The following is a 22,987-nucleotide window of genomic DNA, read 5'->3' as shown; positions in this document are numbered from 1 at the left end:
AAGAAAACCACTAACATTTAAACGTCAAAAATATTTCTGATAAAGATTGCAAAACCTACTAGATTTTTTTATTTAAAATTCATTCCAACTTTCGATTAACAACCCTACAGCTTAACAGTTAATGTTTGCTTAATTGTTTTTTTTTCTCAGAAATTATTAAATTTTAGAAGGACATCAGAGAGACAAAAAGGTTTTAGAATAGTTTCATCTATCGAACTGAAATTTTTCCAATGTATTTATCATCATCATAAAAAAAATTAAACCAAAATTTTCCGCCATTTTTGGAGGGGTGTAGTTCCTTAGGGGAGCCGAAGTCACCCCCTGTTAAGTTAAAATTCACTAAAGAATCACCCCCTGAAGTTTGGGTACGTCATTCAGATACACCCTGTATAAACTATACAGGATGGTTCAGTTTTTAATCGGGAAACTTTACTAAGATGTAGTACTTGCCAAAATAATACAAATCTTTTATATAAATATAGGGTCGCAACTCTTTTGTTTTCGAGCTATGAGCTGTCAAAGTTGAGCCAAAAATTTACATTTTATCTTCTATTTTGGGTATAAGTAAACCGTAGAATTTGAAATTTTGTACGTTTGTACTACTGGTACATACCTTATTATATAATACCTTATTTTCAACCATACCTGAAACTTCCCCAGCGCCCTCTAAGGGGATGAAATTCACAACCCTTTTGATTTTTTTATAACAACTTTTTAATGCCATGGAATATCAACATAAAAAAATATGGGTTGTAAAGCTTATTCATTATTGGTACTCTTTTGTGTCTTTAGTTTTTTTCATTAAAGATAATAGTTTTAGCGTAAAAAAATAAAATATGCTGCATTGTACCGTAAAGTGCTCCCATTAGTATATTGAGAAAATTATTCTTTGTGTATTTCAATGCACGGGTGAATTGTCTTGGACAATCGTGATGATCCTTTCTGGATACAAGGTTCTTACTATAATATCAAAATATCCTCCAACACTCGAATGTACTCAATCGAATTAAATCCTTGCTAATTGTGGACGTTGTAAATGGATTGGCGGTGACGTATTCAGCAATTCCCCTTCGTTGAGCATTATTAAGAATAAGTCTTCGGCCTTATCTAGATGTTGTAAGGCCAACTTTCCCGTTTTCTTCAAATCTTACTGATAAGCCTACACGTTCGGCAACCTCCCGTTTATCTATTCCTTCTTGATGAAGTGCAATAATTGCTCAATAAGTGCTAACTGCTTAAGAAAACGGACAAATTTGAATGCACGTAATTTTGATATTGAATAATTGTATTTAAAATTTGAAGAAGACTTTCATAAAGCTTTATTTATAAGTTTTATATTATATTAATTATATTACTGAGATTTTTATCTGACGTTTAAGAAAGCTTCGATGACGTCATAACTCGTTTAAAAATGACGGAAAAAATTTAAAATACACACCAAAAAATTGCAAAACATTTAATAATCTTTAGACCCGTTTCAGCGATTTTTTCATAAATTGTTTGTAATGATTTTATCGAATTTATCCGTTACTTTTGAAATGCACTGTACATTACATATTTTTGGACGAAAACTTTCAAATTGTTCACGAAATCCATATTGGAATTGGCCATGAAGAAATAGAGTGATGAAAGAAATTAAGGCAAATATTTTTAGAAAGGCTTCTATTTCTTCCAAATAAACTTGTTTGTATGTATCTCTATATCTATTATTATAGATAACCAAGATCTGAAAGCCGTAATTCGATATTTCAAACAATATTTTTTATGATATACATAATCATTTGCGGGAAACGCTCTGTATACCGGCTTTTTCGAAGTGTGCTGCGTCACAAGAAATTCCCAGTGACGTCATAGCTACTTGATCCATGCAACCGTGAAGTATTTAAAATGTGGTGAAATCCTACTTAACGTGAAGCCTGCTTTTTTCTAAATAGTTTACGGAGCGTTGACTTGTTGAACTTGGTTCCTCCACTCATCATTGCTTTTAGCACAGAATCACAAGAAGTTACACTGGCGGTATCCTACCAAATCTGACCCCATATTGTTGCGAGGAAGCAAGGTATTGCTGCTATTGGTGGTAAATTAAATTGTCTCTGTTTAAGTTGGCTCTCTCATTCATTGTGCGTTCATCGCAGCTATGGTTCCTCGCGAGAAGATGACGGATTTTAAATCGAGGTCATAAAACGAGATGCCGTCAACATCATACAAATCGCGTCAGTGCCATTTCTGGTTATTCTGTGCTTTTAGTATCACTGTCAAGCCAACTATATATTTAAGATTGCGTCTGGCTGTGGAGTGCACTCGCTGAACGTACAGAAACCGCTATACGTCCTTGAGAGTTTAAGTCAGACAGTAAAAATTCTGTTTACGTTTATTTTTTTATAGTTGATTACTTTAACACAGTTTTTAAAGCAGAAAGGTAAGTTAATAATGGTAAATCTCTAATATTAGGATTTAATTATAATAATCATATCATAGTTGTTATTTTATGCTTTCTATATAGTAAATTAGACAGTAATATAACACATTTTAATTTATTAAAAATTCGTAATAATAATAATTTACCGTTAGCGGTAAGTATTATAAATTAATTAATTTTATATTAAATACAGATGGAAGGTCTATCACAAAATAAGGACGATTTTACGACAAATGTTTCTCCACCACCATATACACCAAAAGCAGAAGTGGCAATGCCTCATAAACCACATCCACAACTACAACCTCCTCAACCAGGTATAACAACAATCCTTAGTTTTATATTAAAAGTACAAATTACAAATTTTGTTTTTGCAGGATTTGTTCCAAATGTAACCCAGTCATGTTCACAAGTTACAGGTAAATCATTATCATAATATATACAGCAGTTCAAAAATAATTAACCATCACACTTTAATGATTATTTGGGGCTTAACTACATTAATATGTTTATACGAAGCATAAAGAGATATTATTATAATCGTTTAAACCCTGTTTTTGTACGATTATTGTGATCTTATCGAATAAAATGCATAAATACAAGAAGGAAACTATCCATTTCCGACATTTAGATCAGCAAAAAGCAGCAATCTTATCCCATTCCAGTGTTTACATGATTCATTGTGATGTATCATTGTTTTGATATGGAAACACTGTTGTGAGTAAGATAAAAGTTATAACGTTAGCTGCCTCAATAATACAAATATTTTATTAATGGAAATACCTTTAAATTCATTTTTAAGTATATTTTCACCTAAACTCAAAATGTAATGCTTTACCTGTAATTGTTTTAAAACCGTACATTTTTACTCAGAAATTTGTTATCAGTTTATATTTAAAATCTTTGATGATCTGGTGGCTAATTAACTGATAAATATGTTATTGCGAGAACTTCAATTAGAATCGTAATCGGAAGTGTACTACTATCCTGAAGATTTGCTGCATTTTGTTTTTACAGATATAAATTATAAAACGCCCATTGATATAATTTTCCCATTAGCTTCGTTTGCTTCTGAGAATTCAGATCGTTTTTGTACATAATTTGTTTCTTATGATCATAAAATTAAATAGAATTAATAATAAGGTTTGGAAACCACCTTCCTTTTTAAATTTTTGGTATTTTCGTTTTCCTATACAGGTGTCTCACGTAACAGGTTCGTTAGAACTTTTTTAGGTTAAAATATTCGTAGTTTTAAAATTTTGGTAGTAGAGGTTAATTAAGATGGCCGCCACTTCCGATCTGGAAGTTGACCACAACTTCGTTACTTTAAATAGAATGCTATAGTTTTTATTACATCTTTTAATTATATGTGAAAAAATATGTTGACTTTGATAAAAGTTATTGGTAGTTATAGCGTTTCTCGTTTTCGAGTTATTTTGATTTTAAGTTTTCTTTGGCAAATTTCACCATACTCTTTAAAACACCATTTCTCAGCCAACGTTCATTTAAAAATTCTCTAAATTGGCACGATTACTGTTCAAATACTATGAAATAGAGTGTCATTTATTGTATCAAAATATCTTATACAGTATGGTCAAAAATTGAATGACCGTTTTTGCACATTTAATGGCAAGAAATTCAAAAATTTTAAATGGAGCGTCCATATTTTTATAGCCAACCAAAGAGAGCTTTTAATTCTCTACAAATCATCTATAAACATTCTTACACATATTTACTGTAGTTTCACTCATATTGGGAAATTTATTAAAACATGCACGGAATGACAGAAACTGTTTGATTTTTTTATTAGAAGGCCATGGTGTTTTTAGAGTTTTTCGTTTATACAGTGGTCCGTTACTAATGGGACACAGAGCAACAGTGAATTCTTTACATTACATTATTCCGATTTAACCCAATTTATATTAGTCCAATTGTTAATAATAACGAACATACAGATGGTTAAAATTAATACTTTATTTTCGTTTTTCTTTAATAATTTTGTTTTCTCTTACATAATGAACATGAAAATTGGTACATTATCAATTTTTAAGACGATAAATAATAATTTGGTTTTGATTTATCTTTCAGATGGCGCTGCCTGCCTTAAAAAGCTTCCTTAAAGTAGTCATATCTTTTTCATCCTTAAAATTTTTACAACTTACACAACTTGAAACAGTTTCTCGGACAGTTTTACATAAATTTGGTATACCTATCAACCTTCTCTAAAATTCTCCGTTTCCAAGATAATCACTGTTTAAGGGCACTTTGCAAAATTTAACTATGGTCAGTAAACATTAGTTGGCGTTGAAAATGATTTTATTTGGTCAAACACTAGACTAACACTGTCAATTGACATTAATACTAGAGTACTAATGCTAATTGATAGTGGAAATTATTAAAGAAAAACGAAAATAAAGTATTAACTTTAACAATCTGTATCTTCGTTATTATTAACAATTGGACTAAGATAAATTGGATTAAATCGTAATAATTTAACGATTTAACCCAATAAAAAAAAGACAGAAAAAGTACATTTTCACTTATATTTCGAGAACGAAAAGTGCTATCAAAGTTTGGTAAATTGAAACTGATATTAGATTAATTTTTAATAAGCTTTCATTTGATGTATCATACATATACTACAGGATGAAAAGGGGCGAACTACCCTTATTTTTTCGAATTTATGTATATTATGTATATGTATATTTTTGTAGTGCATTCAAAAATATTAGTTAAGTGTTTTTTCTCATTCGTCGTAGATCAACCCCAACGATGTTACGAGGGTTAACATGTAACTACTTTTCTTAAGAATAATGTGATAAATCTGTCAGTTATTTTGAAAATATTTTAAATAACCGTAAACTAGTCGAACAGTAAAATTTTTAGTGTGAAGTAAGGCATATACTACATTCTATTCTAGGCGTTACTTGTCGAGTTTGGCGAAATATGTCACGGTATCTGTTTTATATGTGAAGTAAAAATGTTTGAAAATGGTTATAAGGGCTGGAAGTTAGGGGGAGAGGTAAATATAAAACTTATAGATAAATAAGTTATTTTATTTTTTTATCAGTTGAAAACCAACTAACAAAAGAAATGTTAGAAAAATTTTGAATGTGAAATGTTGAATGTTTAACCACTTATTGCTACGATTTTTCTATAAGATATGCAGGTCAAGCGAGAGAGCAAAAATGGTTTAAACATAAGGATTGACACCATCGCACGTTGGCTTTTCATTCGAAAAGAAAACTTTCACGGGATTTTCAAAATGATCTGGTCTCTTATCTAGATCCACTTGTAAACTATGCGTATTTAAAAACATTTGTAAACCTAGGTGAAAACAATTGATGATGAGATTCTGATGTAAATTGACATCATACTGGTAAAAAATAACTTGGTCAGAGAATCTTGGTCAGAAAGCTGTATTTGACCGGTTGTCCCTGCAGGTATGGATAAGTGTTTAAAATTAGTGTCTAATCGAGTTACTTCACTAATAACTTCAGAACAATGGCCAACTCAAGAATCTAATAATAATGATATGGAACCAGTATTTGGAAAATATACATTTTGTAGCCAATTTTTCTTATATGCTGAAGTTAATTTTCAAAATTTTGATGCCAAAATGTAAATATTATCGGCTTTAAACATTGTATTTACTACCCTCAGTCCAATTAGACAATTAGTCCAACAATTAAAAGTAGGGATAGAAATTTTCCCCAAACTTTCAACCCCTAAAACTCGGCTCAAGGGTTTTTACCACACGTATAAAAAATACGTAAACCTTATTTTGGTCCATTCTATAGCTGTACCAAATTTCATCAAAATCGGCGTGCCACAGTTGTGTTACTTCCCTTTTTAGTCCAATGGGGTCGCTAAGTATTTTATTGGCTTATTCGAAAGTTTTTTAAAATTGATTGACCCAAATTTTTTTAATTTTTGATTCTGACGCTTAGTTTTTCAAAAAAAAAATAATAAGGTTTGAAACTACAGGGGGCGAACTCCAAAGTACGTCACTCAGCTTTGAGCGTATGATTAGAGAGTATAAAAATCAATAAAATTCCTGGAGAGAGACAATGCTACGAATCTTATGCGCTAGAAGAAAACAGAAGAAAACGGGAGAGAACGTAACGTCTGTGATTTCTTTCTTCTTACTTAAAACGTCATCTGGAGTCGGGGGTGGGGAATTTTAAACTTTTAACGGGGGTACACACCGTCGGTTTATCTGTGCAGTTTATAACGTGTGACGTCATGTCTGAGTGATAAACTGTGCAGTTTAGGAAGGTTTTCACGCAGATGAAATGTCTGTGCGTTCGGATCCTCTTTTGCACCGATAACTGCGTAGTTTATTTACTTCATCGTATATGTTGTTCAGTCGCCATCCTATTTTTACAATCACCATGACTACGGTTTCCAAAAAAGATTCGCTTTTAGCATTTATCGACTGCTACTGGTCCTATCCTGAACTTTGGGATACTACATGCGTATCTTATTCTAATCGTGTCAAGGAAGCGACAACATACGACATTTTAAATGAAAAACTAAAACCTCTTGAGTCTGATGCAACACGTGATAAGTAGTGCAGTGAAGAAAGTAAATGATCCAAAGAGATCGGAGGCTTAAGCTAATGATGTGTATGTTCCGAGCCTGTGGTATTTTGGGCAAGTGATGTGGGGCCCTTATCCACTCCATCACCATCTCCTAGTTGGGGTTCGAATTCGTATTCGTATCATTCTGAACCCCACGGGGACTGTGTTAGAGGGATTCTCGTACGACGACAACGAATGCCAAAATTTACAATAACAATATAATATATTGTATCTCTTTATATTTATATATAGTTAAGTTATGTGTTGCTGTGGTCGGTCCGAGATTTCATCCGTTCCTCCTGTTGGTTCCTTTTGGAAAGGGGCTTCAGTGCGTTGTCACACAACGAACTGCAGGCGAAACGTCTGCCCCTTTCCAAAGGGAACCAACAGGAGGAACGGATGAAATCTCGGACCGACCACAGCAACACATACTTCTCCATCCGGTGATCTCCATATGGTTCCTCTTTTCGGAATATATTTTATTCAGTCACACCTATGGTCTTACCAGGTAAAGTAAGCTTACCAGAATAACATTTTTCAGCGCTTTCCGTCTTGCCACGCATGTTTCTATTATTATCTCTCCAAGAGCCTGAGGAGATATTCTCATTGAGAATGACAAATCTTTAAACCTTTTCCCAGCTGCTAGAAACCGAAGTGTGGCAATCATTCTTACATGCGCTGGTATTGCTTCCCTCAAGATTGTGTCCTTTTTTTCAATAAGAGGAGCAACTTTGACCAATAAAATTTGAAATGCATTTTCCTCCATCCTTAGGTAATTTTTATAATCGTTAATTTCCCCACTTTCTTATAACTCAATCAGTAAGTGGTAAAATCACTGGGTAAAACGCTTCTTTGCAGATACCAAGGTTTGCACCAACTTACACGGCATTTTTTCCTTTTTTCTTCTTCTAGCAACACTGCTGCAATTATGCAACAAACTGCGGCTCTTCTTTTTCTGTCACCCATTGAACTTGAATTATTTTATAACACACTTAGAACCAAACCTGTCGAAAGTAACGGGAGAACTGAGTAAAAATTGGTCGAAACTGAGACGAAACTTGAAAGTGTACTACACATCTGCAGTTCAGATAACTGCACAGATTTTCACACAGTTATTTTCGACAGATAACTACGCTGATAAACGGAAGGTGTGTACCCCACTTTACATTAATTATTGCACAAATTAAACAATTTTCGAACGTGAAAACGTTACAAATCCGTCTAATTTAATTTAGACAATTTTTTGAAAGACGGTCTTTCTAATCGATTAACTTTAACGGCCCTATTGTTAAGAAACACTTTTTTACCGCCAACTATTGTTTACTGAGCATAGTTAAATTTTGCAATGTGCACTTAAACAGTGATTATCTTGGAAACGGAGAACTTTAGAAAAGATTAGTAGGTATACCAAATTATTGTAAAAGTGCCTGAGAAACTGTTTCAAGTTGTGTGAGTTGTAAAAATTTTAACGATGAAAAAGATATGACTACTTTAAGGGAGTTTATTTAGGGTAGGCAGCGCCATCCGAAAGGTAGATCACAACTAATACCAAATTATTATTTTTCATCTTAAAAAATGCCAGTGTACCAATTTTCATGTTCATAATGTAAGAGAAAGCGAAATTATTAAAGAAAAACAAAAATATAATATTAACTTTAACCTTCGTTATTATTAACAATTGGACTAAGATAAATGGGGTAAATCGTAATAATTTAACGTAAGGAGTTCACTGTTGCTCTGTGTCCCATTAGTAACGGACCAGCCTGTATATGTATTTTTGTTGTCATTATTTACATTTTCCGACAGGTGAGAGTCATTGAATATCACGGCAAATTATTCCAACGTCGACATTTAAAATTTATTTTATATTCATGGTGATTGTAATAGACTTTTGGATAGGACGTGTCGAACATTTAATGAGAGATACCCAAACCTAACACAAAGAAACAATCACAAAGAAAAAATTTTCGATCACTAGTGATGAAGACAACAAAATAAATATTTTATCATATTTTATTGCATATCCAAATGAAAGTTAATAAAAAATTTTTATTTTTTTTTATCTAAATCTAATTTTTGTCACAAAAATTTGTTTTCATTTGTTGTTTTTTTTGTTATTTTGTGGTAAATAAAAGCTATAAAAAGATTTTATAGTAAACTAAAGGATTATCAATCGTAGTTAATTATTGTAAAAACAAATTAAACAAAAAGCTGTCAATGTCACAGCCTTCTAAAAAAAAACGAACGGTTCCCGGTATAGTGGCGGCCATCTTGAAAGTATATTAGATCGAAACTTCAGATGATTTACCCCTACTACCGTAATTTCAAAACTGTATGAATAGCGGAATCTAAAAAAGTTCTAATAAACCAGTACGTGAGACACCTGTATATTATCACTGGGCCTCGGATTCTTCGGTATCAAAGTCCAGTCGACCAGTTCACGTGTGTTGCGTTATTAACGCTAAATAAGCAAGTAATTATGTACTTTATCATAATTTTTCTCGACTCTCAGTTCCTATTTGGTGAAATGATTGAATAATAATGACCTTTTCTAAATTTACTTCAGAAAATGACGACCGTTTGGGTGCTAAAATGTCTTTGAATCTAGAAAGTGTTCTTTCGACGTCACAACTGGTAACTGGCGCAAATGTAAATGCTAGAACGGGCCATATTTAGAAGTTATTTTTTGGTTGGAAAATAAATTGGTCGCAATTCCTTTTAAAATATTATAATCGGGATTGCGTGAAATTACTGCATGAATATTATGCTGCAATTTTATGGTAAAATCCGCATCTACATTTTTTAATTGGTTAAAAAGACTCTCAGTTTTAAAAATCGACGTAGCAAGTTCAATATTCTGTCTTTCTAAAAGCTGTATTTTTTTCTGGTATTTGTCTAAAATTTTCCTCTGCGTTTACGGTATTTCTAAATTCCGGATTCATCAGAAAGTTCCACCCGGTATATTTTTTAAATAAACCTCGTAAGCTAGGATTATTGAGTTTTGAAAGAGGTATATTCGCCGATACAAAAGCTTGGCAAATATCTTCAAAAAATTCTTTGCTCGATGGTCCCATCATGTTTTGCTGATGTTTTTTGGTATCTATATGCATCTGCAGTTTCTGATGCTTTGCATCATTGATCAATGATTCAATTTATGTTCGTCTTGAAATTGTTATACTATTGGTGTTTTACCGGTTATTTTGGTATTTTCTCGATACAACGGTGAACTAAATAGTTATCGGAGTCTTAATATTTTCCGATGTGAAGTATGGAAAAAATAAACACTTTTCACAAAAATGCAATGTGGCTAAAAATATACACAAAAATATGGTGTGGTTGGTCTAATCGAATATTACTCCTTTAGAAATTTTAGAAGTTATCTTTAATTTCAAAACATTTTCAAAATGTTATCGATAAAAGATGACCCCTAAACGATTATTTATGTTTGTACGTTCCTGGATTCAAGATTTTTCTTAATAAATTCTTAGAATAGACTTAAATAGAGTTTTATTTTTAATCACATTCAAAAAGCGGAAAGACCCGTTACCGGATCGATAGCTTAAATAAAGATATTATTATATATCACAGTCAAAATACTTTTTCTATTACGTCTTATATTGTACAAAACTTAAAGATTCCAACTTTAACGTTTATTTACAAAAAATTATAAAATCATTGATTAATTTGGCGTTTTATTTTAGCGAAAATTAAAACATAAAAAAATCATAAAATATGATTAATTAATAAATTTTAATCAATTTGACGTTTTTCGAATTTGAAGTTATGAAATAATTTATTTATACTCAACGGTTTGGAATTAAGAACTGAAACGTCTTGAAATTATAAAAAAATATTTGACGTTAAATTATATCAAATTTATATCACAATATTTCAATTTGATTTAATTTGATGCAATTTTCAAAATATGGTTAATTAAAACATGTTTTTGAAGTTATAATAAACGGTTTAAGGATAGGTAGTATCAAATTTTAAGTCTCTAAAATTTTAAAATACACCAGATTCATATAAGTACGAAGGCTTTCACGGCCGGTGTTAATTAAACCAAAATTAGAACTAACACTAGACCTAGAACTAGAAACTTTCGGGTTAAGCCGTGCGTTTTTTGAAAAAATGTTTGACGTTTCGGATGCCATGTTGCAACCTTCTTCAGAAACAAGTTCGAAGTGACTTCTAGTAGTCACAGTTAGTTCTAGTGATTGTGCTAGTGTTAGTTCTAGTTTTAGTTTAACACCAGATTCAATTTAATATTTTTTTGAAATTGAAGTTAACAAAAAGTTTCAGTTTGGAATTAAGAACTGAAACTACTTGGGATGAAAATGTTTTACGTTAGATTAAACCAAATTTCATGTTTCCTGGATGAACAGTTTCTTTAATTTTGAATATAAAAATAAAACACAGATGTGACCTTTACACTTGCATAAAACTTAATTTATCATCAGCTGAAAACTATACAGAGGCGGAACTATTATTAAAATATGTAAAAATATGAAAATATAGAAAATATAAAAAAATATATAACAATGTAAAAAAATATTAAAAAAAATATATATACAGTGTGTCCCCGGATAGGTGAAACGACTCTTATAAAAGGTAAAATTTTTTCGATATTAATTGTAATTTTTTGGGGTTTAGCCCTGCTTGATGAAAGACTAATTTTGAACATATTTTCAATTTTTAAAAAACAAGTGAATCTTGACAGTGAAAGAAAAACTTTTTTTGTGGCAGGTAAAGTGCCTTTTCTGTTTACAGTACGTGAAAGTGTTACTAAGAAATTTTGTTCAGAATGAAAAACTATGGCCATATGCAAATTTTCGGAATGATCGGCCTACTTTGATAAAAATCCATATCAAACTATTTTATTTCTAAAAAGACTGCCATGGAAAAACAAAATTGCTTTCCTGTCAACGTTAATCTGCCAAACTGTAATTTAGTAAATTTAAAGTGTTTTTTAAATACAATGTTAACATTAGAGGAAAAAGTTTAAGTGATTCAATGTTATGAAACCGGGGAAAAAACGATAAATATGGCTATTGCTTTATTTAGTGGAAAATTTTCAAATACTGGAAATAAAAGAAGTACTTGTTTTCGTTTAATCAAAAGATTTCTTACAGCAGGAAGTATTCACTCTAAAAAAAATTATGATGAAACTGATTAACTGTTAATTATGATTAACTGTTTTCTTTTGTGGGCGAACACACAACTAATTTTTTGTGAACATTTTAACAACGGTTTGTTTATTTCTCCCGAACAATTTGAATCTCAAAACAAAAAATCTTAATAAAGTATCTAATCTTATAAAGTAGGCCGATGATTCCTAAAATTTGCATATGGTCATAACTTTTTATTCTGAATAAAATTTCTTAGTAACATTTTACCATACTGTAAACAGAAAAGGTACTTTACCTGACACACAAGAAGTTTTCGCTTCAGTATCAACACTCACTTAAACTTTTAAAGCTTGAAAATATGTTTAAAATTAGTCTTTAACTAAGCAGGGCTGAACCCCAAAAGATGACAATTAATATCGAAAAAAATTTACATTTTATAAGAGTCGTTTCATCTATCCGGGGACACACTGTATATAAAAAATATAACGAAATGCTCACTGTCAGAAAGTGAAGCTCACAGATTGCAACATTAAAGAAGGTTTGAAATGTTAAAAATTTAAATTTTGAAAGAAATTCTGAATATAAAATTGCGTCGTTATTAAAATTTAAAATGGACGAAGTAATAAAAATGTGGTACGTTATGATAATATCACAAAGGGATCTAAAATTAATGTAAAAACAAGTTAGAAAGCAATCAATCAAATATAGAATAAACTTACGAAAAAGAATCTGATGGTTACATATGAAATTTTGAGTTGATATTTATTGTTGTTTTTGTGTTTAGTAATTTCTAAAATTTCAAGAAAATCTAATTTTGAACTTTTATTGCATGAATGTAAAAGTTCAACTCCTCCGTAAGCTATATTGTGACCAGTTTCTATATGGTGTTTAAAGATGTTAGAATTTGTTTTAGTTTTATGTTCGTGGATTTAGTTTCTTTAATAATAATTAAATATAATTGATTTCAATTGACAAATTTTGTAAATAAGGTTAAAGAAACATTCTTTTCTTCAAAATTGATTGAAATTGAAAACTGGAACTTTTTGAAGTTATAAAAAATAGTTTGAGGATGGGTTGTACCAAATTTTACATTTTAAATGTACGATTTTTCCCAAAAAAATGTTAGAACCGCGGATTTCAACTTTACACAAAATAATGTAGAAGGAATTTATTACGCTAAATATGAATCATAATTTCAAAAATAAAATTGTTTTTTATGTTTTTATCAAGATTAGTTTACTATGAAACCACTTCTTCCTTATCAAGTTCCAATTAATCACTTATATATTTTTATTTTATGAACTGTAATTTTATATTTTTATTATTATATTTTATATTATTTATATTTCTTATTATTCGAAAACGTACACATTAAAAGATAAATATTTCCTTTAGACATTTATTTTATGATTAAAGAGGATTTATATTCTTTTAATGATTTAAATACAGGAATTTCTTCTTGATATTTTATTATGATTATCAAAACATTTGACGTTTCGAACTATTTTAAATAGTTCATCAAAAAGTTTCAAAAAAAAATAGTTTCACAAAAGATTAAAATCAACGTCGACAACATTATCTCCATTACGGAAAACGTTAAAACAAATCGAACGTAAACTGGATATATGTATATTATCACAAACAAACAAAAACGTACCTTTATCGAGTATCCTTATTAATTAATTTGTCAATTTCATCGCTTAAATATATATTTTCCATAATTATCTATAATTTTATATCTAATTTCCAATTTACAATGCAATTCTACACGCTCATACGGATCTAGCGACTTTAAGAAAGAAATAACGTTACAAAAACTTTTTCTATGTGTATTATCACATTTAAAATGTCTTTGTGTAGAGATTTTTTATTGTTGTGTGTTGTACAGCAAAATTTTTCACACAAAGATAAAAGATTTCGTATATTTATGGGTTTTTGTAAGATTGATATTCTACCTTTCTTGTGTAATTCGTTATAATATTTTTGTAACCAATCATTAGTATGTAAATTTATGTTAGAATTATTATGTGTATTTTCTAGGACTATGGGTAATAATATAGGTAATAACATTGGTAATAAAAAGTAAATTCTATAAAATAAAATATATCCCGACAATAACTAATAAAATTAAAGCTATTTTTATGAAATATGAATTTCAGGAAGTTAAGTTAGCGCAATATAATAATAATAAATTAACCAATATTTTGAGTAATATGAAAGATAAAATAGATAAGACTGACAAAATTAACACCATATACCAATTAGAATGTAATAACTGCATTAAATTGTATATAGGTGAAAGCAAACAACATTTACATAAACGCATAAAACAACATAAATACGATGTTAATCAACATAAAACTAATAATAAGACAGCTCTCTGCCAACATGCAATCAAGAATCGCCATAATTTTAATTTGGACATGCCTTAAGTGTTGACCACTGAAGGTGATACGTTCAATAGAAAGAACAGTGAAGCTATCTACATTACCAAGAACTAATAAGTCAGTTAATTTTAAATCAGATTCAGGATATATAGGCAGTTATTATGCAGGCATAATAAATAAACTAGATATATGGTTAATTTTGGTTGTTGGAATTTAGTTAATTGATAGTTTAATAATCTCTATAATATACAGGGTAATTCAAATTCGACCCCCACCATTGGGATCTCAGAAACCATAAAAGATACAGAAATGGTTAAATGGGGGCAAAATTGCGTATCTTAGAGCTCATCATTTTTCAACAAAGTTTTTGGATCTAGCCGTTTCAGTTTTTAATATAAAACAAAAAAATAACTTTTTCATTTTTTGCCTATAACTTCTTTATTTTTCATTTTTTCGTGAATCTGAAAAAAACATTCTTTAGGCAACTTTTAATGAAAAATGTCATGACACAACTAGAAATTTTCTCCGACGTTTCGTTTTCGTGAAACTATCATCAGGTTTACTTTTTTTTTTTTAATAATTCCATGTTTTTTTAAATGAAATACATTGTGTGACATATCATTGAAATCAGAATTAATTATGCTATTTTTTGGTGTGAAAATCAAATATGGCGTTCATAAGAAAAAATAAACCTGATGATAGTTTCACGAAAACGAAACGTCGGAGAAAATTTCTAGTTTTGTCATGACATTTTTCATAAAAAGTTGCCTTAAGAATGTTTTTTCAGATTCACGAAAAAAACGAAAAATAAAGAAGTTATAGGCAAAAAACGAAAGTCATTTTTTTGTTTTTCGGCCATATTTTAAAAACTAAAACGGCTAGATCCAAAAACTTTGTTGAAAAATGATAGATGATAGATCGCTAGATTCGTATGAGCGTGTAGAATTGCATTGTAAATTGGAAACTAGATATAAAATTATAGATAATTATAGAAAATATACATTTAAGCGATGAAATTGACAAATTAATTAATAAGGATATTCAATACGTTTTTGTTTCCATTCCAGTTTCCGTTCGATTTGTTTTAATGTTTTCCGTAATGTTGTCGACGTTGATTTTAATCTTTTTTAGAGCGGTTTCTAATGATGAACTATTTAAAATCGTTCGAAACGTCAAATGTATTAATAATCATCATTAAAAATCAAGAGGAAATTCCTGTATTTAAATTTCTATAATCATTAAAATAAATAAATATTTCCATAATTTCAATGTGGCTTACTTAAAGCAAGATTTTTTTCTAAAATTTATAATTTAATTTTATTAAAATAAATATTAATTTGTAAAGAAAGCTAGTTTTTCCGAAACTTTTGATTCTGTGTGATGGATATTATTTTTGGACTCACATTATTATAATTTCCTATAAACTATTATTTTAGTTATACCAGCATTAAAACTCGGTTCCGACAGTCAAATGGTTCATTGCACCTACTGCGGAGTCCGCGAGATGACCCATATTAAATATAAACCAAATTCGATGACTCATGTTATTGCGTTAATATTATGCGCTTTGTAAGTAATTATTGAAATTTTTTTATAAACATTATTACTCAATATTATTGTATAATATATTAATATTAATTTAATATTTTTTCAGGTGCTTGCCCTGTGTATGCATTCCATATATTTGCGAATCGTGTCAAAGCACTCATCACTATTGCTCAAATTGTAAGGCGTACTTAGGAGAATATCGTTCATAAATATACATCCAATACTTCGTGGAATGTAGATTTATAAATATTTGGTACTATTATTAGGTTAAGGTTAAGATGATATAAGCACTGTTGCGAACTCTCAGTTATGACTCAATCTTCTTATATAAAACTGTTGAATCTAATTTTTAAGGTTTCATTCAATTTTTTACAAATTTTACACACAAACAATAAGTGCTAACGTTTTACTAAATCAAAATCGTGCTTTAAAGACAAAGTGAACTATTTATAAATAGTAATAACCTTGAATTGATTCCATTGGCAGTCATCCATTTCGTTAGTGTCTCTATAGATTTCTTCCTGCGGGTACAGAAAAAATATAGGTAAAAAATATGTTTTTGTATTGCTATCAAAACAAACTACTTATTTTACTTAAATCTTTTGAAATCTTTAATTAAATTAATGTTTTTATTTATTTATCGTTAATTAATTTAACAATATTTGCATCAAATTCTTGTTGGACTGTAATAATTGTTGTTGAGTTTACATAAAATAAATGACTTTGGTTTGGTAAACGAGAACAATATAATTTATTTGGTAATAAAACTGGGTTGATAATAAAACATCAAGTAACGGGAGGGTTGTAAAACGTTCAAAGATACGTCTTCCCCAACGCCACTAAGAATAAATGTAATACCTCATTTTGGTTAACAAGAAATTGTAACAAAGTTAAGTAAGTACACTTTTCGAATTAGAAATTTAGAATCGATAGTTTTTTTTCTTAACATTTTTATTCATCCTACAAAGTAAAGTTATAACTCGTTTCCCCACTGCTTGTTTTTTTTACATCACACTGTTGCTGAGAAATCCTAAAATCGAGTACACGTGGCATATACCACAAAGTTATTCCAAAAACTTTTTCATTTTACCCTTGAACTTGAGCCATAAAATGTAACAACTTTTTGTAGCATTCGTATTTTTTGGCCGGATTAAATAATTTAAAAAATAACACAATCATTTAAAGTTTTTAACGCCAAGGTTAGCAACTATTTAAAATCTCCATGACGTACGCTTTGTGTATTTACACTTCGATCAATACGGAACAAAAAAACTGTTTAAAGCATTAACAAAACGTATTCATTTCGTTGGTGTACAGCAGATGTTAAAACCTGTTAAATATTATCTTCGTAGTGATAAGGATAATAAGTGATAAGCGACACTGGCAGACGCGGTATTCACATTGTTGTAAAGGAATTCGTGACAAAAAGTCGTTTTAGTGTCCTTGTTGGGTGATATTGAAACATTAAGGTTTTAAAATCGAGATAAAAGTAAGTATTTTGAACATCATTGATACTCTAATAATAATAAATAAAATTAAATCGCTAATTACAATTAATCGTACCTATTTGATTGTTAATTAATCAAAATAGACCATTTTTTTTTAACCATACTTTTATTTTGGTTCGAATATTTCGGTTATTTTTATCATCTCGACTTCTCTCTTATTTTGTATTGCGTGTTTCTCCTCCACTTTGTGTCAATAATTGATATGAGCTAAACTCCGACCTGAATACAAATCAGTACGGCGTTTTAAGTTTTTCCACGGAATGGAACGAAACTTTGGAACGTCCTTGAAAACGAGGAAGAAGTGAAGGCGACTTATTAAATTTGCCCAGCAAATTGACGCTATGATTTCTCGCAGGAAATTAAGATAAAGCTTAAAGATGATGTAGCTCTTATTTTAATTTTGCACATCTTACATTTTCTGATTTTTATAAAACATTGAAATTTTGTACTTATTACTTGTCGTTACGTTATTTATAATATTGCTGTATATAAAATAAAATTGGAAATATTATTGTGGTTTGTATAACATTTTTTAATGGAGATGACCTGACGTCATTTAAGTAGTCAATCGATTAATTCGTAATTTTAAACAACATTTTCATCGTATTAAGTGACTTGTATAGGATGATAAATATTAAGATGAGTAGATAACATTATCTCGTTTCCAATTAAGTGGTTGCGCATGATAAGAATATTATTTGCGAATTGGATTTTTATGACATCTATTTAAAGATAAATTCACAACAATATTGTACCTAACTGATTTTCAAGTCGTGCAAATTTGCACGATTTGATCATGGTATTATATATATATATATATATATATATATCTTCTTATTAGCTTTAAAGTTGATGTTTAGAGCTTCAGTTTTACGTTTGACAATGTTGCCAAAACGATAGGTTCAAAGTTACATCTATTTCAGCTATTATAGTGATGGATATTTCAAGTTTAATTTTCATTAATAATGTATATCCAATTATTAAATAAATTTATTCTACCAATTTACTATAAATGTTGACAATTACAATTAATCAGAAATATTTAACTATAAGAAAAGTCCACATATCAGTGACTTTAAACTTAAACGTAATATACAACACATAATATCACCTAAAATAAGGTTTGTTTGTTGAATTTCATGAAAGGGCTGTAATGAAAACTATTTTACTCTAACAAATTAATGATTAAAATGTCGCGTTTCTACGCATAAAACTGAATATACCGGGTGTTTAAAAATTGTGTTCGGATATTTTGCCCACTTATAGTTCTCATCAAGATAAACAAAAAAGTATTGGTAAACCTAGGTCTTAAAAGCAGTGGTTTCGAAGATATGCACAATTCCAGTGTTATTAGTGAATGAAGCGTCTTGGTCTTCAAATGTTTATTTAATTGGGGAAAGTACAAACAGAACATGCTTAAAGGAACACAAAATGCTTAAAGTAAATGCTCTACATGACCTCCCTCAATTTGAAGACATGCTTGACATCTTCGTACAAAAGAATCACGCACTCTTTCGAAGACTCCTGGAGATTGGCGAATAGATATGAGCCTATCGCGTGTTCTATTCTTTGCTGGAGATTCTCCAAGTTATTAAAAGTTGCAGAATACACTAATGCTTTTAAGTAACGCTATGCAAAAAAGTCTAGAGGATTTAAATCATGTGATCTAGGTGGCCAAACTATTGAACCTTCACTTCCTATACATCTACCAGAAAATTCAGTATTAAGAAAATTACGAACAATAATCACAAAAAGTGCAGGCGCGCCATCATGCATGAACCATATTTGTAACCTTTCCTGGAGAGGTACATCTTCGAATAATATCGGTTAAGTATTTCGCAGAAAGTCCAAATAAGTTTCACCAGTTAAGCGATTAGGAAGAACCAAGTATAACAAGCCAAACATTTACAGAAAACTTATACTGGCTTCCTGATTGCACAAGAGCGTGAGGATTTTGATCTGCTCAAACGTGATAGTTATGAAAATTCAAAATTACGTCTTTTGTAAAAGCAGCTTCGTTAGTGAATAAAACACCAGCATGAAATATCGGATTTTGGGCAAGCCTCTGCATCATCGCTTCACAAAATGCTCTTCTCGAAATATAGTCAGGAGCGACAAGTTCGAAAGAACATGGTAAGGATATAATTGTTGCTGACGTAAAATTCTCGAAAGTAGAGAGTCATTAATGTTTACTGCAGCAGAGATCCTTCTTACACTCGTACCTGGATTTTCTTCAACCCTTCTCAAAGCATCCTCTTCTACTACAGGAGTACTCACAGATCGAGTTCGACCAACATCGTTGTGAGTTGTTTTAAAAGAACCCACTTCCGACAAACGTTGATGCAATTTTGTGAAAAAAATTTGTTACTAGGTAAGTTACGGTTGGCGTAAGTTTCCGAGTAACGGCGACGTGCCTCATAAGCTTTACTATTAGCAGCATCGTACATGTCTGCCATTTCTGCATTTGTGTGTTCATTCATGCTTACATGGAATAAAAGCACCCAACTACACTAGCGAAAGTGACGTGAGATTGACAATAACTAAAGACAAAATGTGTTTGTCTTGAACACATGAACTTTATTGAAAAGCACCATTTTAGTGCTCATTTTAGGACCTAAACTTTTTTGTTTATCTATATGAGGACTATAAGTGGGTAAAATATCCGAACACAATTTTTAAACACCCGGTATATAGAAATGAGCTGATTCTTTTGAAAACCTCGATTATTTTTTGAGATATAAATATTTAAACTTAACCTATTTTTTATCAATTTTTATAGTTTTTTCGGAAAGCTTTAAAAACCTCATGAAAAGTCGATTTCTTGTTCAAGTTTTCTGAAACTATCACAAGTTATTAAGAAGAGTGTCTAATTTTAAATAAACAGATTAGTTTTGGAAAATCTCGATTCAGTGTTGAGATATAAATGTTTGAATTTAAGCGATTTTTACAATATTGAATATTTATCGCAGCAAAATTTAAAATTGTATGGAAAATCGATTTCTTGTATAATTATTATGAAACTAACTGAACTTGTAAAGAAAAATATCTACTTTTAAATATGAATACCAACCGTTTGAAAACCTCTATTAGTCCTTGTGATATAAATATTTGAATTTAATTGGTTCTATATCAACGTTAGTAGTTTTTCACAACAATATTTAAAAATCTGTGAAAAATCGATCTCTTGGTTAATTGTTATAAAACTACCATTACTTGTCAAGAAAAGAAAGTAGTTGTTAATGAAGAGACTAATTACGGAAAATATGAGTTAATTCTTGAGATATTAATATTTGAATACAATCGGTTTCTTAAGAATTTTTAAACTATTTTCCGTCATCTTTAAAATCCTGTGAAAATCGATTTCTTGCTCCATTTTTATGAAACTAACACAACCTATAAAGAAAAGTATCTAATTTTTATAATTAATTGAATATAATTGGTTTTTATTAATGGCAATACTTCTACGCAGCAATATTTAAAAATTTGTGAAAAATCGATTTCTTGCTCAATTTTTATGAAACTAGCACAACTTGCAAAGAAAAGTATCCAGTTTTAATTAGAGACATCAGTTTTGAAGTTCCTCAATTAGTTTTTGAGATATAACTTTATAAATTTATTAATTTAAAATTTTATTATTAAATTGTATTTATTTTATCCATGTTGATAGTTCTCCCCAGCGTTATGCCCATACGTTATGAAAGAAAATAAAGACCTTAATGAAAAATTATATTCGCTGAATAGAGAAAAACAAACAAACAAAAAATTATAAATTTGCATTTTGTTTGCCTTGTACATTACACACAAAAAAATAACAGAAGTAAATAATAACATGCTAATGCTCAACCAATTTTTAATTAAGGGAATGGGGTAAAAAACCAATATTAACAACAAAAATAAAAACGTTCGCCCACAGATTGGTCGCCTTGGAAAAAATTAGAATACGAAATTTTAACTTTTGATGATTACCATGTTACCATGGCAATATGTTCAACTCTATACTTTGTATGTCTGATGTCCCTTACATATCCCTGTGTAAATATATCTCAAGACGTTTCCTGGTTAGTGATATTTTGAGGAATGGTAGCTGGTAAGTTTTCCTTTTCTTTCTCCATAGTGAAATTTTTGATTGGTTGTTAGATGTTTAAACGATATAAGGAAATGTTAATCGCGTCCATAACTTTGGATTTCAGGGACTGCTTTATAAAGGGACTTCCTCTACCAACTCGATATAGAAGCTAGTTTACACGAACAAGTTTCTTTGACGGGCATATTTGTTTTCTTAATATCTTCTTAACTATTCTGTCCGCGGAAATTTATTTCTTATTTGATCCTCATTAAGATGAATTTCTAGAGTTATCTGTAGAATTTTTTTGATTATAATTTTTATGTACAGGATGTATGGAGTTTAAAAAATAAGTTAATTTAAATAAAAACAAATTTTCCCTCTTTCTTGCTTCTTCTCAAAACAAACCAGAACATGAAAATTAAAAATAATTTTAATGTTTATAAACATAAAATGGAAACGGGACATACAATTAAATATAAAGAAACTAACTTAATACACAAATGTAATAAAGGTCAAAGATTGGATTTGCTTGAAATTTTAGAAATTTTAAAGTATAAACACAATCAAAATTATAATTTATTAAATGATCAAATACAAATCAATACAGAGCCCATTTTTGCTTCATTAAAAGATTTTAAATTTAAATATAAACAGTGTTATTCAGGATAAATACCAGTTTCTTTCTTGTTTGTTCCTTTTAACCTTCAGTCATTTTTCGTTTATTTGTCAACTGTAAACGCGTGGTTTGTTTTGTATTATTTTGGATTTTGTTTAAATGTGTCTTGATTTTTGGTTTTTGACCTTTGATTTTTGATATTCTATTGTATTTATTCAATTATATAAAAGGAAAAAGTTTCAAATTTGGATTAAACTTGTTGAAGTCTTACTTTGGATGATATGTTGGATTTAATGTTTAATATTTTTTCAACTTAATTGACAGTAAGTAATTTTATAAGTTTTGATATTATATCATAATGTTTAAATTTTATGTAAGATTCTACTGAAGATGAGGATTGTTTCCTCGAAATCGATATAGAAATACAATAAAATAAAATAAAAAAGCAAGAAAGAGGGAAAATTTGTTTTTATTTAAATTAACTTAAACAAAGCTTGCTAATGGATAATTTAATCAAATTTAAAAAATAAGTCTAATGACATTATAAATATTCAATGTGTAGGTTTGAATCTTTGTTATAGTTTTTGAATAATTTCATCTTGTCGAAAAGGAATTGGCTCTAAATTCACTTTATTAACCATACTTCTATAAACCTTCTAAACTCTATAAACGAAGAACCCAATCAAAGTCGATATCAAACACTGATTTTGCGACAATTATGATGCATAGGT

At 29.8% G+C, this 22,987-nt stretch overlaps 2 protein-coding genes across 6 annotated transcripts in view; one reads left to right on the top strand and one right to left on the bottom strand.

Moving 5' to 3' along the window:
• LOC111420405 (Cyclic nucleotide-gated ion channel subunit A) overlaps positions 1-22,987 on the bottom strand; it is a 220,483-nt gene that overhangs the window by 119,215 nt on the left and 78,281 nt on the right. The gene's annotated exons all lie outside the window — the stretch shown is intronic.
• LOC111428706 (lipopolysaccharide-induced tumor necrosis factor-alpha factor homolog) overlaps positions 1-22,987 on the top strand; it is a 34,832-nt gene that overhangs the window by 7,294 nt on the left and 4,551 nt on the right. The window contains exons 1-5 of one of the 5 annotated variants that reach the window (XR_011641161.1): positions 2,119-2,419; positions 2,613-2,736; positions 2,797-2,838; positions 15,955-16,087; positions 16,173-16,960. The gene's annotated coding sequence lies outside the window, so the exon portion shown is untranslated. Of the gene's footprint in view, positions 1-2,118; positions 2,420-2,612; positions 2,737-2,796; positions 2,839-15,954; positions 16,088-16,172; positions 16,961-17,246; positions 17,556-22,514; positions 22,580-22,987 lie in introns of those variants that run through there. The other 4 variants (XM_071198086.1, XR_011641163.1, XM_023064357.2 and 1 more) reach the window with 4 other exon arrangements.

The sequence above is a fragment of the Onthophagus taurus genome, chromosome 1 (genome assembly GCF_036711975.1).
Source record: "Onthophagus taurus isolate NC chromosome 1, IU_Otau_3.0, whole genome shotgun sequence".
NCBI classification, from domain to species: domain Eukaryota; kingdom Metazoa; phylum Arthropoda; class Insecta; order Coleoptera; family Scarabaeidae; genus Onthophagus; species Onthophagus taurus.
Note: the sequence above shows the minus strand (reverse complement) of the source record. Positions and strands in the feature narration are given on the sequence as shown.